Below are 17,728 nucleotides of genomic sequence, written 5' to 3'. Positions count from 1 at the left end.
TCTGTGTGATGCACCAGAAACAAGTCTGATGACAGTTTATACTCGGTAAGAAGTCTCACAACACCAGGTTAAAGTCCAACAGGTTTATTTGGCAGCACTAGCTTTTGGAGCCTCAAAATCCTTCTTCAGGTGAGTGAGGACTTGTGTTCACAAACAGGACATATAAAAATACAAACTCAATTTACAAGATAATGGTTGGAATGCAAGTCTTCACAGGTAGTCAAGTCTTAAAGGGACAGACAATGTGAGTGGAGAGAGGGTTAAACACAGGTTAAAGAGATGTGTATTGTCTCCAGTCAGGACAGTTAGTGAGATTTTGCAAGCCCAGGCAAGTTGTGGGAGTTACAGGTAGTGCAACATGAACTCAAGATCCTGGCTGAAGCTGTCCTCATGTGTGTGGAACTTGGCTATCATTTTCTAGTCAGCAATTCTGCGTTGTCGTGTATCGTGAAGGCCAGCTTGGAGAATACTATGTGCATGACCTTTAGCCTTTTTCTATGGACTGTCCATCAAAGTCCTCATCTGAGCCCAAAGTACCAGGATTCATTGCAAGCTCACCATCTGTGGAATTGGCACTTGTATTATCCTTTCCTCATGGCTTGACAGTCTACTCATGCTTACCCTCTGAAGTGTATGTAATGCCAGTATCTGAGCTGGTGACCGTGATTATCAGATCAAATGTGTGTTTTTTTTAAAATTAATGCCCTTTTCTTCTTGGCCTTTCTTTCCTGCGCTACTGTCTAAACAGGTGTCAATTTTTGAGTATTTGAAAGGGGAAAGGTGCCAGGGTAATGTTGTGGTGAGTGAATGGGAATGAAATTAACAGGTGCATGTTGTCACCATCAGTAGCTTGCACACCAGAAGATCAGAGACTGAATGCCCGTGACTGCTAAAGTATTCCCCAACAGGAAGGGAACACTCCTGTTGAGTGGTGTTCATCCATTCATTGTTGTAGCGTCTGCATGGTACCTCAGTGTACCATGCCTTGGAACAGTCTTTCCTGCAGCTTATCAGGTAGACACAGTTGGCTGAGTCGCAAGACTTGATTACCTGTAAAGACCCGCATTCCAACCATTATTTTGTAAATTGAGTTTGTATCTTTATATACCCTGTTTGTGAACAGAACTCACATCTACCTGATGAAGGAGTAGTGTTTCGAAAGCTTGTGCTGCCAAATAAACCTGTTGGACTTTAACCTGGTGTTGTGAGACTTCTTACTGTGTTTACCTCAGTCCAATGCCAGCATCTCCACATCATGGCTCTTGGTTTTCAGCAGACTGTACAAATTGCTCTTACCTCTGCTGAACTTGTTTGGCTTCCCCAATGGGAGAAGGATATCACTCTCATCTACACTACCAGCATATCAAGTGATGCATTACTAAATAAAGGAACAGATTTTGAACATCCTGAATCCATTCTGAGGCTCCCAAATCTTCTAAATTCCATCTTTGCATTGACCCTTCAAATACTTCTGTCGAGGTTGTGTCATGCAAGTTTGCATCACAATTGTTGTCATGCATTTGACACCAGACATGGAAGGTCTATTCTAATAAGGTTAAGGTGCCACAGTGAGATGTGCTGGAATTTCTGCTGGGTTTCCCAACCAATATTGCGATCTGGTGTCCACTCCCAGTGTGGCTCCAAATTATTATTGGTGCCAAGGAATCAGGACTTGAATCAAAGGATGGGAGGGACAGAAAAGCAAGGAAATTATGATAAATCTGCATAAACCACAGGTTTGACTTCAACTGGAATATTGCATTGACTTCTGGGCAGAACACTTTAGGAAGGATTTGAAGGCATTAGCGAGAGTATAGAAAAATATCATGAAAATGGTTCCATTGATGAGAAACTTCTGTTATGAATATAGATTTGCGACACTGGGACTGTTGTCTTTGGAGAGATCCAATGATGGCAGCTTGTCATTTTTAAATTCAATTAATAAATCTGGAATTGATGGCAATGAAATCATTGTTGATTGTCATAAAAAACCAACTGGTTTATGAATGCCTTTTAGAGAAGTAAATCTTCCATTCTTAGCTGGTCTGACTTGTAGGGCGATGCCAGACTCTCAGCTACTCTTAACTGCACTCTGAAAAGACCTAGCAAGCCATTCAGTTCAAGGGCAATTGGGAATAAGCATAAATTCTGGTCTAGAATAATTTAAAAAGATGTTCTAAGCACTCTGTAATACCATTTGCTAAGTTGGAACCTCCATGTATTCCCACCAATGTACCAAGCACTTCTATGTGCATGACCCTCAGTGTTTTCCTATAGATTGTCCATCAAAGTCCTCATCTGAGCCCAAAGTACCAGGATTCATTGCAAGCTCACTGTCTGTGGAATTGGCACTTGTGTTATCCTTTCCTCATGGCTTGGCAACCCACTCATGCTACTCTCTGAAGTGTATGTAATGCCAAAAACTGAGCTGGTGACCGTGATTATGAGATCAAATGAGTGTGTTTTTTTTAAAATTAATGCTCTTCTCTTCTTGGCCTTTCTTTCCTGCACTACTGCCTAAACAGGTGTCAGTTTTTGAGGATTTGAAAGGGAAAAGGTACCAGGGTAATGTTGTGGTGAATGAATGGGAATGAAATTAACAGGTGCATGTTGTCACCATCAGTAGCTTGCATACCAGAAGAGATTATGGAATGAGTGGGAAGTGAAATGTGTCACCGCTGGCAACAGTTTCAGCGATGTGGATATGCCGGCGTTGGACTGGGGTAGACACAGTAAAAAGTCTGACAACACCAGGTTTTAGTCCAACCGATTTATTTGATAGTAAACTCACTAGCTTTCGAGGGGATTCACCTGAAGAAGAGGGAATCACCTCGAAAGCTAGTGAGTTTACTATCAAATAAATCGGTTGGACTAAAACCTGGTGTTGTCAGACTTTCAACTGTTTCAGCAACAGATGTTGCAATGATGGCAACCACTATTTCCTCCATAGGATTGAGGCCATGTCTGCCTCTGCTGATTAGCTGCTGCTGCTTTCAGTTGTGTGCTATCTTGTTCTGCAAAAGACAGTGAAATGTGTCAGTGTGAATGGTGCAATGTGTTTAAGTGACATAACTGTCATGGTTGCATAGCTAGCAGTTGTGAGTTATGGGTGAGACTAGAACAAGAACAAAGAAAATTCAGCACAGAAACAGGCTCTTTGGCCCTCCAATCCTGCACCAACCATGCTGTCTGTCCGAACTAAAACCCCACACCCTTTGGGGACTATGTCTCTCTATTCTCATCCTATTCATGCATTTGTTATGACGCCCTTTAAAAGTCACTATCATATCTGCTTCCACTACCTCCCCCGGTGGCGAATTCCAGGCACCTACCACTCTCTATGGAAAAAACTTGCCTCGTACATCTCCTTTAAACTTTGCCCCTCGCATCTTAAATCTATGCCCCCTAGTAATTGACTCTTCCACCCTGGGAAATAGCTTCTGACTAATCACTCTGTTCATGCCCCTCGTAATCTTGTAGACTTCTATCAGGCTGCTCCTCAACCTCCATCACTCCAGTGAGAACAAACCAAGTTTCTCCAATCTCTCCTTATAGCTAATGCCCTCAATTCCAGGCAACATCTGGGTAAACCTTTTCTGTACCCTTTCCAAGAAAGTATTAGTGTCACAAGTAGGCTTACATTAACACTGCAATGAAGTTACTGTGAAAATCCCCCAGTTGCCACACTCTGGCACCTGTTCAGGTACTCTGAAAGAGAATTTAGCATCGCCAATGCATCTAACGAGCACATCTTTTAGACTGTGGGAGGAAACCACCGCACCTGGAGGAAACCCGCACAGACACAGGGAGAACGTGCAGACTCTGCACAGACAGTGACCCAAGCCAGAAATTGAACCGGGGTCCCTGGCGCTGTGAGGCAGCAGTGCTAACCACTGTGCCAGCATGCCGCCCTACAGCAGCAGAACTAAGCATGTGAAGGTGAGGTACAACTGAGTTGAAAGTACAAATTATGCTTGATAATCTTGCCTGATGAGTGATGGATATTGTTCCATTGAACACTGTGTGACTTAATTAATATGAGGCAATTGAACTTCTTTTGAAATGGTGTCCAGATCCTCGAGGTGAGATTCTTTGCAATGACTTCCATGACTATGCTTTAATCCTTTCCAAAGGTTTGTCAAGACAGCTTCAAATATTCTGTGGGAGAACGTTACTCTTCCTGGTCATCTCATGCACCAGGGCCTCAAGTGCTGTGTTGGAAAATCCAGGAGCTTGCTCCATGCCATGCTGTGCTATCTACTCTTCTCTGGATCACACACTTCTCATTAGCTACTTGCAGTGCCTGCTTGTGACAGAATGCACTTTCCCTTAAAGAATTGTAGTCTTGCTTTTAGTGTAGGCTAGTTTTAAATGGTGCTATGTTTGCACAAACATGGGGCCCCTGCTGAGGCATATAGCCACTCAACAGTTCAACACTGAGATATATGCCTCTATGATTTAAGTAAGTGGGCAGCACAGAATTTGTGTGGTACTTGCATTAATTTAAATGGACGCAGTTTAACAGCTATGTCCCATGTTTGGGTCAATCAAATCTTTAGCTCTATGTATTGAATAATCTATGCTGTGACTATAATTATTCCTTTTTTGTTCTCCCAATGATATCATAGCAGAAAATATGTTTTATTGTTGAGTTTTGTTGCCATTTAATGAAATTCAGTAAATATTTACTTACTCCTTCATTGTGGCTAGATTAAAATCCTGGAACTTCTTTCCTAACAGCACTGTGGGTATACCCACACCAGATGGACTGTATAATAACTTCAGGAGTCAGCTGTAAAAAAGCAGTCCGTTATTGCACAAAATGAAACCACAAGCCTGTGCCAAACACAAACAGGTCCAAACAATAATAACTCAGGGGCCTGCTTTGTACAGGGCTCAGTATAGAGAGCCACCTGATGCGTTAATTACCAATCCCCAGGGAGCTTGTATTCAATGAGTCCTACAGGGAAGTCAATCAGTGATTTCCCCATGCAAGTCCTGGGGGGTTATCACAGATTGCCATGATTCAAGAAAATGGCTTGTCACCATCTTCTCAAGGGCCATTAAGGATCGGAAACAAATTCTGGCCTTGCCAATGAACCCACATGCCATGAAAGAATACAAAAAATGTTTCAGTGAAATGTTATGATAGGGTTTTTTGCTTTCTTGTAATTGTAATGAACAAAGAATGCTGCTTAATTAGGGGAATCATTAATTTAATGCCTGTGCTTATCCTCGGATAATTAATTATTGTCCTAAGCGTTTAATCAGTTAAAATTATTGAAAAGAAAATAGAGTTGTAATAGCAGAGTGACAGCCTGCAAAATACATTTATCAGGGTTGTGTTATATTTCTAGGAATAGGCCTAGAACATCCAACTGAATCCATCAGGGAATTTAAAATATGCGTTCAGAGCAAACAGCTGTTTGCTGCTGCTTGTGGAGATTATGGGATTTCACCATCACACTCTGTACAAGAGGAAATGTTTTCAAGAGAGGGAGCAAAGTTGTTTTCTAAAATGGTTGTGCATGGGCAAAGTAAGAAGAAGGATGAAGAAGAACCTGGTCAGCAATTATAAAAAGGAGCAAAAATCACAAATGGGACTGGAGATTAGGAAACCATATCGCAAAGTCTGGGAGAGCAAAGATGACATGACTCAACCAATTTTAAATGGCTGGGCTACAGTTCAATATAATTGGTGGTCTAGTTAACTAATCACAGCAGCAGTCTACAGTTCAATCTTTTTTCCCCACAATTTCCAGTGGGAATCTCAAGGCAGCATACTTAATGGATGAATGTAACTCTGAAATGGAGGTTGCATTTAAACATCGCATCCTGTTGTGATCGTTTCTCACTGCTGAACATTCCAAAGGGGAGTGAGGGGAAAGGTTGCACCCACATTTTCAAGTGACTCTTAGAAGGCTATCACTAGGCAAGCCAGATCCCAGAATGGAGTCTGACTTGGTAGGTCATCTTTTAAAAATCATGGAGGGTATTCGTTGAAACAGATTTATAGGAATTTGCTGTTGATAAAAAGATAAAACCTATTAAACAAGAAACATTAACTAACTATACTAAACTAGACAAGAAGTTTGGAAAGATTTCAGAACAGGCACTAAGAAAAAAATGATTCAAACTCACTCTGAATTCACTATTACCTTAACTTTAGAGTAATATATATGAGTTCTTTAATCTAATTTCTTCAGTGGTCTGGCACCATTTTCAGCTAGAGAGAATCTTAGACCTTTCTGTCTTCACTCTATGATAAGTCCATGCCAACTGAAATGAAACATTTTTTCTTGTCTGTGCGGGTCTTTACTCTGATCCCCTGTTGATAGGCAACAGCACAGAGTTTTATCATTTATTTCCAATTCCCTAAACTACTACCCACTTCGTAACTCATCTCTTCACTTGAAGAGCCATAAAACATTGTTAAAAATACATGTCCATGAAAAGGGCCCCAGATTTACTGGCTCCATCTCACAAAACTCCAGACTGAAATGAAATCTAGGTTTCACATTTCTTGACAAGCAAAAATAAGAAAAATAAATGTAAATCTATATCCTGTTCCTAACACTCACAAATACAAATATAACGGTCTTAAAACTATATTTAGTTCTTAACATAACATTGAAGTCAATGGAAATCAGGGTCTCCATTGGTTGGTGTCATACCTCGCACAAAAGAAGATGGTTCTGGTTGTTGAAGGGCCAATCATCTCAGACACAGGACATCACTGCAGGAGTTTCTCAGAGTAACGTCCTAGGTTCAACTATCATGTTACTATGTTACTTCATCGATGGCCTTCACTCCATAATATGGTCAGAGTTAGGGATGTTCATTGATGATTGCACAACGTTCAATTTCGTTTGCATCTTCTCAGACAATGAAACAATCCACATTCGCATCAAGCTTCTGGAGTGTTATTGGAGCTGCACATTATTTATGTGGCCAATGTGCAGCAAGATTTGGACACATTCAGGCTTATGTTAATAGGTGGCAAGAAACATGGGCATCACATAAGTACAAGATAATGGCCATCTCCAACAAGAGGGAATCTAATCATCGCTTTTTGACATTTAATGGGATTACCAATGCAGAATCCCTCACTACACCCTCGCGGTTATCATTGGTCAGAAGTATAACTGGTAGAGCCACATAAATATTGTGATTACAAGAGCAGATCAGAGGTTGGGAATTCCTGATTCTCCAAAGTCTGTTCACCATCCACAAGACAAAAAGTCAGCAGCACGATGGAATACTCCCCAGCAACATGAATGAATGCAGTTCCAACAACATTCCAGAAGTTTGAGGCTATTCAAGACAAAATGGCCAGTTTGACTGCAGCTTGTATATCTCTTTAAACATTCACTCCCTCCGCCATGAATATACAGTAACAGTAGTGTGTACTATGTACAAGATGTACTACAAAATCTTGCTAAGGCCCCTTTGACAGCACCTTCTAAAGTCATAACTTTTACCACCTAGAAATATAAAGGCAGTAGGTACATAGGAAGACCAGAACCTGCAGGTTCACTTCAAGTCACACATCACCTTGACTTTAAACTATATTACTATTCCATCATCGTTCCTTCAGAGTTGTTTGATCAACATCATGGAACCCTCTTCCCAATAGCCCTATGGGTGTACTGACACCAGATGTACTGCAGCACTTCTAGAAGGTGACTTACCTTCTCACGAGCTATTAAGAAGAGTGAAAAATGGTTTGTTTTGCCAGGGATGCCTGCATCCCATGAATGAAAGAAAAAACACTTTACATCATAGTCCTCAACAAGGAGAAGCAGGAAGCACAGGAAATTAACTGGACACCAAAAGCTAGCAGCACTGGAACAGCAAGGCAGTTGGAATATGGTTATTGCTTTTTACTTGCAATGTTTATATAGCTTATGCATCTGAGCCTTCCCAAACTGCAACCAATAAAGTCAAGCCTTTCATATACCACCAGTGTCTGGACAATTAATGGTACCCTAAATCTTTTCTTTTTCTTCATTACCCAGATCCTTCTTAGCAGTAAGGACAGTGACACAGTGGCATTGTCACTAGTCTGGTAATCTAGAGAGCCAGGGTAATGCTCTTGACCCTGGGGACCTGGGTTTCAATCCCATGATGGCAGATGGTGGGATTTGAAATCTCAATAAAATATCTGGAATTAAAACTCTAACTATGACCATGAAACCATTGCCCGTGTGATAAATACACATCTGGTTAATTAATGTCCTTCAGGGACAGAAACCTGCCATCCTTACCTGGTCCAGCCTACATACCAGCCACAAAACAATGGGCTGACTCTAAAATGCCCTCTGAAACGGCCTAGCAAACTACTCAGTTGTACCCAATTGCTACAAATGGAACAAAACTGAAAGAAACCAGATGGCTGAAGGCATTTGATAGTGTAAAGGCCCTGACAATATTCCAACAACAGTGCTGAAGACTTGTGCTCCAGAACTTGCCGCACCCCTAGCCAAGCTGTTTTGTTACTGATACAACACTGACATATACCAGACAATGTGGAAAATTGTCCAGGTATGTCCTGTACACAAGAAACAAGAAACTCCAATCCAGCCAATTATTGTCCCATCAGTCTACTTTCCACCAGAAGTATAGGGAAGAAAGAGCTCATCGACAATGCTGTCAAGCGACATTTACTCAGCAATAACCTGTCCACAGATGCTCATTTGGATTCTGTCACAGTCACTCAGCTCCTGATTTCATTAAAACCTGGTTTGAACAAAAGAGTTGAATGCCAAAGATGAAAGTGGCAGAAAGATAGCATTTGACAGAAAATGGCATCAAGGAGCCCAACAAAATGGGAATCAAAGGGAATCGGGGGAAATCCCTCTGTTGGGTGGAGTCACATCTGGCACGAAGGAAGATTGTTGTGGCAATTGGAGGTTAATCATTTTTAGCTCCAGGACATCACTACTGGGGTTCCTCAGGGTAGAGTCCTGCCTAGGTTCAGTCATCTTCAGCTACTTCATCAGTGACCTTTCTTCCATCATAACGTCAGAAGTGGGGATATTTGCTGATGACTACATAATGTTTAGTACCATTTGTAACTCCTCAGATGCTGAAGTCCAAATTTGCTGTGTCCAAATTATGCAAGACCTGGACAATATCCAGGCTTGGTCTGACAAGATGTAAGTACCATTTGCACCACACAATTGCCAGGCAATGGCCATTTCTAACAAGAGAGAATCTAACCAATGCCCTTGACATTCAATGGCATTACCAGCGCTGGATCCCCCACTATCAACTTTCACGGGAGTTAACACTGACCAGAGACTGAATTGAACTAGACACGTAATTATTGTCTCTACCAGAGCAGGTCAAAGATTAGGAATCCTGAGGCTTGTAACTCACCTCCTGATTCCTCAAAGTCTGTCCACCATCTACAAAGCTCAAATCAGGAGTGTAATGGAATAGTCTCCACCTGCCTCGATCAGTGCCGCTCCAACAACCTGCAAGAAGCTTGACATCATCCTGGACAAAGCTGTCCACTGGATTGCTATCCTTTCTGCAAATATTCAATCCCTCCATCACCAACAAACAATGGCAGCTTTGTGTACCATCTACAAGATGCATTGCTGGAGCTCATCAAGGTTCCTTAGGCAGCACCTCCAAAACCCACGACTACCACCATCTAGAAGGACAAAAGCCATAGATATCTGAAAACACCACCACCTGGATGTTCCCCTCCAAGTTACTTACCATCCTAATTTGAAAATGTATCGCTGTTCCTGCACTGTTGCTGGGTCAAAGCCTGGTATTTCCTCTCTAACAGTACTGTAGATGTACCTACACTTCAGAGACTGCAACAGTTCAAGAATGTAACTCAAAACCACCTTCAAAAAATATTTATTTAAAGTCCATTTTATTAGTCATAAGTAAGACTTAGTGCAATGAAGTTTTCTGTGAAATTCCCCTAGTCGCCACAGTCCGGCGCCTGTTTGGGTCAATACACCTAACCAGAATGTGGGAGGAAGCTGGAGCACCCGGAGGAAACCCACGCAGACACCCCAGGAGAATGTGTAAACTCCACACAGGCAGTGGCCCAAGCTAGGAATCGAACCCGGGCCCCTGGTGCTGTGAAGTAGCAGTGCTAACCACTGTGCTCTTGTGCTACCCAACGGTAGGGCAACAAGGAATGGATAATAAATACTGGTCTAGCCAGTGACACCCATATCCCATAACTTGATTTTAAAAAAAGAAGCTTTTAAAGAAGACAACTTGAAGTGGGACAGCCCTCCTGAGGAAGCATATTCAGCTTTTTCTTATTACTTCGATGGAAGCACAGATGGCTGCCCACTAGTTTCTGGGCTCCAACATCTGTTCCACCTTAGAGGATCATGTGCACCAGGAAGGAACATTAGTGGATATTATAAGTAGCTGCCTCCAAGGCATAACTTATCTTCTGCTCACTTTCGGATCAGGGAAGTAATAAGTCGCAACCCCAGGGGAGTATGGTGGTGGAATGGAACAGGTGAGCATTGATCTCTCAAATCAGCATTACTGCGATTTTTTTGGCCACGCTCATCCTGAAACTGGAAAATCCTGCCCGAGATCAACAGATCTATCCAAGGTCTGCTCTCACCCACTACAATTCCCGTGGTGGGTGGAACAGGAAAATTTGCCCCAATGTGCCTGAAAGCCAGTTAGACAAGGCTGCCCTGGAGCATCCGAAGAGGTACAGTAGAGCCCTTACCCAAGAGGTCATCACATGTGAGTATTGCAAGGTTCCCAACATCATCCATGTCAGCTGACTTGATCCAAGAAACAGAACAAAGAATACAGTTCAGGAAATTAATATTGAAACTGCCCAAAACCAAGAAATGAGAGCTGAAATTACCAATTCTACTATGTTTCTGGATTGCTTTTTCTGCTGCGTAAAAAAGGAATCAAATACATAATTTAATTTGCCATAACATACTTTTAGAGTTTCGTGTCCATTGAGGATAATTTAATGAACTTTTAGGGAAAGACTCAATAGTTTTCCACAGTGAGAGATGAAAATGACAGATCATCTACATAGCTCGGGTTAATTCAATAAAGCAATAGGTAAACTGGCAGAGTATTGGTTCAACATGCATTTTGTTGCCAATATTATGTTATTAACTTAGTGTTGTTAGTGCAATAGGGTTGCCTGGGAGTGCAGGTTCCACCAGAGAACAATTATCATTTTACCTTCTACCATTGGGGCTTTTCAGATGTATGCTGCGCTGACCATACTTGAATCAAATGAGCCGTACAATGCTTAAAATGTGTTGTTCAGCCATATATTTCCTTCCCAGTCATGGGAATAGAAAACCTCAAGGATTGCTTTCAATAAAACATTATAATTCTTAATACAGTTAGAACAAACAAATCAATTATTTTAAACACATTTTTCATACAAATCACACAGCACATTTCTCACACAACTTGATTTATAGTTAGCATCTCTTGCCGAAATCCTTTTGCCATTCACACTGGCGTGATCTTCAGGTTCTACTGAGAGTGCATTCCCACCCCGAGTTTCCCACGAAACCTCGGGACTATGAAATCCCTCTGCCAGCGAGTGGCATTCCACCTCCCACTGGTAGAAAAGGTTAAGGCGCATGGGATACGAGGTCAGGTAGCTAGGTGGATTGAGAACTGGCTGGGCAATAGGAGACAGAGGGTAGTTGTGGAGGGGACCTTTTCGGGCTGGAGGCCAGTGACCAGTGGTGTGCCGCAGGGCTCAGTACTGGGACCTCTCCTCTTTGTAGTATACATAAATGACTTGGAAGAGAGCGTAGGTGGTGTGATCAGCAAGTTTGCAGATGACACCAAGATGGCAGGGTTGGCAGGTACTGAAGTGGAATGTCAGGTGATACAACAGGATATAGATAGGTTGGTGCATTGGGCAGATAGGTGGCAGATGGAATTTAATCCTGACAAGTGCGAGGTGATGCATTTTGGAAGGAATAATGCAGAGAGGAGCTATGTGATAAAAGGTAGACTGATTAGGAGTATAGAAATACAGAGGGACCTGGGAGTGCAGGTTCACAAATCCATGAAGGTTGCGACACAAGTGGAGAAGGTTGTTAGGAAGGCTTATGGAATGCTAGCCTTTATAGGAAGGGGTATAGAGTATAAAAGCTGCCGTCTAATGCTTCAGTTGTATAGAACGTTGGTTAGACCGCATTTAGAGTACTGCGTCCAGTTCTGGTCACCTTACTACCGGAAGGACGTGGAGGCTCTGGAGACGGTTCAGAGGAGGTTTACCAGGATGTTGCCTGGCATGGAGGGGCTGGGTTACGAGGAAAGGTTGGAGAAACTGGGACTTTTCTCCTTGGAAAGACGGAGGTTGAGGGGGGACATGATAGAGGTATATAAGATACTGAAGGGAATAGATAGAGTCAATAGTGAGAGACTGCTCCCTAGACTGGGTACAAATATGAGAGGTCATGATTTAAGGGTGAGGGGGGAGAGGTATAATTTGGATGTGAGAGGAAGGTTCTTTACGCAGAGAGTTGTGGGGGTATGGAACGCGCTACCGAGTAGGGTGGTGGAGGCAGGAACGTTGGACTCGTTTAAGGTTCAGTTGGACAGACACATGAGTGAAACGAGGATGGAGGGTTATAGTAGGGGCTATTAAATAAGGTCAGAACCTCGGGAGACACCGGAAATGCAGACTTGTAAGTTAACATTTTTGTCTTTTTATTCTGCAGGTGGAGGTCCACCTCGTTGTCAAACGAGGGGCATGCACACGGTGGGTCGTGTGTGGGCTGCTCTTGGAGGTTCCGGGAGTGGCCTAGTACTTCGTGTCGGTGTGTGTGCTTAATCCTGGACTGGTAGACGGGCGCCGCAACAGCTCGGTGACTAGCACTGCTGGCTGTGCAGATACATGGATTTGGGCCTGTGTCTGTGGGAGTTTGCGCATTCTCCCTGTGGTTGCGTGGGTTTCCTCCAGGCGCTCTGGTTTCCTCCCACACCCCAAAGATGTGCTCTTAGGCTGATTGGTTTTACCAAATTGACACTATTCTCCCCTGAATCTGGCTAAGTTAGGGGTTCCATTCGTAGACACGCAGGGTAGAATAGGTGTAGGGTGATGCGGCAGCGCAGGCTCGTTGGGCCGAAGGGCCTGTTTCCCCTGCTGGGTTGTTCTTTGTCCTTTGTTCTTTGTTCTTTGAAACACACCGCAGAGAGTGTGAAAAATCCTGCCCTTTGTTTTTCAGAAATGAAAGGTAATTACACACATAGGCTGGGGCTTTCTGTCAAAGCCGACAAAGGGTGATTTGGGCTCGAAAGGTCAGCTCTTTTTTCTCTTTACAGGTGCTGCCAAACCTGCTGAGATTTTGCAGCATTTTCTCTCGTACCATTTGCCTTTCTGCATGTTAACTTACTGTGTTTCATGTACAAGGACACCCAGGTCCCTCTGAATACAAACAAAGAACAAAAAACAAAGAAAATTACAGCACAGGAACAGGCCCTTCGGCCCTCCAAGCCTGCACTGGCCAAGCTGCCCAACAGAACTAAAACCTGCTACACTTCCGGGGACCATATCCCTCCAATCTCATCCTATTCATGTATTTGTCAAGAAGGCCTTTAAAAGTCTCTACTGTATCTGCTTCCACTACCTTCCCTGGCAACGAGTTCCAGGCACCCACTACTCTCTGTAAAAAATCTGCCTCGGTTAAACCTTGCCCCTCACACCGTAATCCTCTAGTAATTGACTCTTCCACCCTAGGAAAAAGCTTCTGACTTCCCACTCTGTCCATGCTTCTCATAATTTTGTAGACTTCTATCAGGTCGCCCCTTAACCTCCCCTCATTCCAGTGAGAACAAACCATGTTTCTCCAACCTCTCCCCATAGCGAATGCCCTCCATACCAGGCAACATCCTGGTAAGTCTTTTCTGTACCCTTTCTAAAGCCTCCACATCCTTCTGGTAGTATGGTGACCAGAATTGAACACTATATTCCAAGTGCGGCTTAACTAAGGTTCTATAAAGCTGCAACATGACTTGCCAATTTTTAAACTCAGTGCGCTGGCCAATGAAGGCAAGTATTCCGTATACCTTCTTGACTACCTTCTCCACCTGCATTGCCACATTCAGTGACCTGTCTATCTGTAAACCCAGATCCCTTTGCCTATTAATATTCTTAAGGGTTCTGCCATTTACTGTATATTTCCTATCTGTATTAGACCTTACAAAATGCATAACCTTACATTTGTCCGGATTAAACTCCATCTGCCATCTCTCCGCCCAAGTCTCCAACTGATCTATATCTGTATTCTCTGATGGTCTTCATCGCTACCTGCAAATCCACCAACCTTTGTGTCGTCCGCAAACTTATTAATCAAACCAGATAAATTTTCCTCCAATCATTTATACATATTACAAACAGCAAAGGTCCCAGCACAGATCCCTGAGGAACGCCATTTGTCATAACCCTCCATTCAGAAACGCACCCTTCCACTGCTACCCTCTGACTTCTTTGACCGAGGCAGTTTTGTATCCATCTTGCCAGCTCACATCTGATCCCACGCCACTTCATCTTCTGCACCAGTCTTCTATGAGGGACCTTGTCAAAAGCCTTACAGAAGTCCATGTAGACAACATCCACTGCCCTACCCTCATCAATCAGCTTTGTCACTTCCTCGAAAAACTTGATCAAGTTTGTGAGACATGACTTCCCCTTGACAAAACCACGTTGCCTCTCACTAATACATCCACTTATTGCCAAATGGGAATGAATCCTGTCTCAAAGAATCCTGTCCAATAATTTCCCTACCACAGATGTAAGGATCACCAGCCTGTAATTACCTGGATTATTCCTGATATCCTTCTTAAACAAAGGAACAACATTGGCTATTTCACAGTCTCTCATCATTCAAAAAATATTTTTCATTTTGACTTCCAAAGTGGATATAATTCATGCTTTGCAACGGTACATTCCATCTGACATGTTCTTGCCCACTCATCCAACCTGTCTACATCCCTCTATAAAGTCTTTGCAAATGTCCTCCTCACTGCTTATTTTCTCACTTGTTTATCATCAGCATTTAGATTTGTTACACTCAATCCTGAGTCATTAATATGGATTATAAATAGTTGAGATCCAAGTACTGATCCTTGTGGTACCCCACTAGTTACAGCCAGTCAACCTAAAAAGTCATGGTTATTCCTACCCTCTGTTTTCTGTCTATTAAGCAGTTTTCTGTCTATTACCCTCAGTGTCATGGGTACATTTTTTTAGTGCATCTTCAGGCCCACATTGTTTTTATCTTTTGGGGAATAATGGGGGAAAATGGTGAAGGGTTCCTGAGTTGAATATCAGCCCATTGTATACTCCTCCCGTGACAACAAGTTTTGGCGTTGGGTTTGAACCTGGAGCTTCTGGTCCAGAGGTAGGGATGCTACCACTGCACCACAATCCTCTGTCATAGGTCCTAATTTTGTGTAATAGCCTCTTGAGTACCACCTTATCTAACCCAGCTTGCAGGTGCAGCAGGTGGTCAGGAAGGCGAATGGGATGCTGGCCTTCATAGCGAGGGGGATTGAATATAAAAGTAGGGAGGTCTTGCTGCGGCTATATGGGGCATTGGTGAGGCCGCAGCTGGAGTACTGTGTGCAGTTTTGGGCGCCGTACTTACGCAAGGATATTTTGGCCTTGGAGGGAGTGCAGAGGAGGTTTACTAGGCTGATGCCGGAGTTGAGGGGGTTGAGCTATGAGGAGAGGCTGAGTAAACTAGGCTTGTACTCGTTAGAGTTTAGAAGAATGAGGGGAGATCTCATTGAGACGTATAAGATGATGAATGAGATGGATAGGATAGAGGTGGAGAGACTCTTCCCGCTCAGAAAGGACAGTAGGACTAGGGGGCACAGCCTCAAGATAAAGGGGGGGCAGTTTAGAACAGAGTTGAGGAAGAATTTCTTCACTCAAAGGGTGGTGAATCTCTGGAATTCTCTGCCCGTTGAAGTGGTGGAGGCTACCTTGCTAAATATTTTTAAGACGCGGGTTGATGGGTTTTTGATAAGAGAGGGGATTAAGGGTTATGGGGAGAGGGTGGGAATGTGGAACTGAGCCACGACAGATCAGCCATGATCTTATTGAATGGCGGGGCAGGCTCGAAGGGCTAGATGGCCTACTCCTGCTCCTATTTCTTATGTTCTTATGTTCACTCACCTATCAGCTCTCTAGCAATCAGGACTGAGGCCTAATGTTCAAATGCTCCTCCTTACCTTCACAGCTTCCAGCAGTGCCAGCCTCATACCCATTTCCTGCTGCTTCCATGTACCCTCAGCTATTCACCCATGGAAGGCACATAATCCAAGAATTACTTAAATTCTTCCTTCTCTCTTTTAGGACAAAGGGCCCACAATAGGAGGGAGCAAAACAAAATCAAACATCTGTTTTGGAGGAGATAATGCTCCACATCTTGGGGATAGCCATGACAGTGTCTGTTATGCCTGGCATCATTGAGAATATTCCTGCCTCAGGCACCTTTGAAAATCTCACCTTCTCCTCATCCTGTTAACTGATATGTTATGTGACAATGAAGCTTTTGTTTCCCACATATGCCCCTCCCCACTCCCTTACCATAACTCTCCCCTTCTGTGTGGCCTTCGGATACCTAAGCAAGACTGGCTGATCAACCACAGTGCATCAAAGAGGAAAAGAGAGAGAGAGAGGGAGCGCGATCTTACAACTGTGATGAAGAAGCACTGTCACATGATTTGATCCCCTCAAGCATTCCAGACAGTGCACTCTTGCTTGAGGGCATTTCTTCTGCTTATATGGTTCTCACATTATCTTTGGTTAGGTGATGGAGGGAAGCCATTAATAGGTGAATAGAGGGTAAACAGTCGCCATCGTGATGTCGTAAAGTGGGTGAGAAAGGCTGATTGGTGCAGGGGGAAGGCACTGTGGGTGCTTCCAGGTCAGTGACATTCGTCAACATGATGGTCTGGGTATGTTAGCAATCAGCAATGCCATATCATGAAAATGTATGCTCAGATAACAGCAGGAGCAGGGTCAGGGTGAACGTTGGTAGGGAGTTCAGTCTTTGGGGAGGAAAGCCATATGGACGTAGGTGGTGATAAGATCTTGGGTAACAGGGGAAGGCTCAAGGGTGACAAAGGGGTGAGCAATGATGGGTAGGTCAAAGAGTAATGAGGGAAGTTGGTGGGTCACAAGGGGAAGGTAGAAGATAGGAGAGTGAGTTTGAAAACTGACATCACCATTTCTCCAAGCTGACATTGACCACACCATTAGTTAGTCTGTGAGAACACTCGAGGCAGGAAGAGGGTCTTTGCAAGTGAATGGAGTTCAAGATCACCATATTTGGCCAAATAAATGGACATCCTAATAAACAAGAGGCTGCTACAGTCAAAAATGCTCAGTATGGTTCTCCTCGCTATGGTGAAACTCACATAGCAGCAGGTTTGTTCTTGACTCATTGGTCTCATGACATTCAGATCCCAGCAGGGTGTGGAGATGCTGTTTATTCTGTGCCATTTGCTACCAGCTGGAGACAGGGAGGTGGACTTCCTCCAAAAGCCACAGCTGCTGGAGGTCAGCCAACTTGTGACTCCACCCTTTAGGGTGAATGGTCATGGCTAAGAAGGGATCATGACGTTAATCTTTCTAAGCTGCCAAGGCAATTGTTTCTCTATAGAGTTTTGACAGTATTGGAGACAAGCAGAAAACCCTCTGTGTTAGACTTCTTGCACATGAATCTCA

This window comes from Carcharhinus amblyrhynchos, chromosome 2, assembly GCF_965287045.1.
Source record: "Carcharhinus amblyrhynchos chromosome 2, sCarAmb.v2.hapA, whole genome shotgun sequence".
NCBI classification, from domain to species: Eukaryota; Metazoa; Chordata; class Chondrichthyes; order Carcharhiniformes; family Carcharhinidae; genus Carcharhinus; species Carcharhinus amblyrhynchos.
Note: the sequence above shows the minus strand (reverse complement) of the source record.